Consider the following 1863-nt stretch of genomic DNA (forward strand, 5'->3'; position numbering starts at 1 on the left):
CCTGGCTGTTATATACAATTTCAATTTTTTTTCGAAATCAATTTTTTATTTGTCTATCTCAATACTGCTAGGCATAATTGAGATTACATATCAAACAGTACAATTACAAACATATAATTTTAATACACAAACTGTTAGACATTTCCTTACATGGGCTTAATTTGTTTTACATAAACATATCTTACATATATGATACAGTTAACATCAATTATATGTTTACAACCAATCATATATTACAAAATATAGCTAAAAAATATGAGATATAAAGATCAGCAGACATTATATACATCATATTTACCTGTACACGTAGTTTAACAAAAAATTGTTATACAGACAGGCCAAGCGAACATATAAGTGTGAGGCCCGAAAATAGCCCCCCAAAAGGGATATGTACAAGTTTGTTGAGTCAAACCCAAGAATATAACTTTTATAAGTGTCGAGTCGGCGATATCGGACTTTGATGTCGACGCTCATAAAGAGTAACGGGAAAAACAAAATTTTAGGTAAAGAAAATTTAGAAAGAAAAATATTAAAAATTTAAGACGCAGTTTAGAAAGCAAAACGAAACTAGAAAGAAAAAATATCAAAATGAGCGTAGGTGTCATAGTCAACGATTAAACGCGATCATAGTCTAAAATGACGGTGTCGGATAAACCTTTCTTGCCGACCTTTCCCGCGACCTATAGAGAGGTTTCAAGGTCGCATGTCACGTGATAAAACACACGTTTGCTCCGCCCATTCGCCATTTTTGTGGTAGTTTTCGCTCGCTTAGCTTGCACGTGAGTCTGTTATTCGACGTCTTTTTAGTTTAAACGTACAAAAATACTGCAGTTTCTATTATCATGGATTAAGTTAAAAAGATTCTTTTCTTGCGGGCATTCTAGCAGTCTAACAGGACGAGATGCAGCTCTGTACGAAGAGAAAATTTCGTTATGTCAAGGCGAATCCATACGAAGCCAGTTTATCAGACTTCGTCGTAGATCAAGAGTTGTGGCCGAAAGTAGAATTTGGTGACATTATATACTATTTGGTTTTGACAACAAATTTCTACACCCTGTCACAAATGAAAGCTTATAAATCTTTAGAGGCCATAACTATTTAACAAGTGGCTGGGTTTCTCCTGATATAAAAGTAAAAGTAATGAATAACAGCGAAGTAATATCGCTTGGAAAGATGTTTTCTTTTGTTTGTTTAAACTCGTGTTTTACGTATTTCTTAATAAAATTTTTGTCTGAAAGTAAAAGTCTAATTAAAAACAGCTGTGGAAATTTTTTAATTCAAATTGTTCAGTTTCTTTATTTTCTAGTTGAAACTAGCATATAATAAGCCTACTTGCTTTTAGTTTTAACGTGTAATGTTTATAAGTTTGCACTAGCTAAAGCCTGAATTACATTAGTTATTCGTTTATAAATGCACTATACCTAACTAAATTAATATAAGCAAATCAGTAAACTCTTTTAGGTTTTAAAATATAACTTAGTGTTTATTAACGTAAATAATTGAAATGAAATGTTTCTGACAAACTCTTGTATTGATATTCACTTTATTCGTAACGAAATTTTTCCGGTTAATTCTCGAGAGCCATGCAGTTTGCCTTCGTCGTGAAAGCTCCTCAGTTTGAGATCCTTGATGACAAATAATGCCGGAATTTTAAAAAAATGATGTTTCCTTTGTTTTGAGTGAACTAGCATTACACCCAATTACACAACAAATCACCATAGTGATATTCGCGACGAAAAAAAACAACACAAGAACTCCAGTTAAAGCGCACGTAACACACACAAAACGTAAACAAGTCACAAAGATGGGCTGGACAATTGCGCATGCTCATGACGTCACTCGTGATGTCGACATGAAACCTCT

This window comes from Centruroides vittatus, unplaced genomic scaffold (genome assembly GCF_030686945.1).
Source record: "Centruroides vittatus isolate TY-2023 unplaced genomic scaffold, ASM3068694v2 contig_3362, whole genome shotgun sequence".
Classification (NCBI taxonomy): Eukaryota; Metazoa; Arthropoda; class Arachnida; order Scorpiones; family Buthidae; genus Centruroides; species Centruroides vittatus.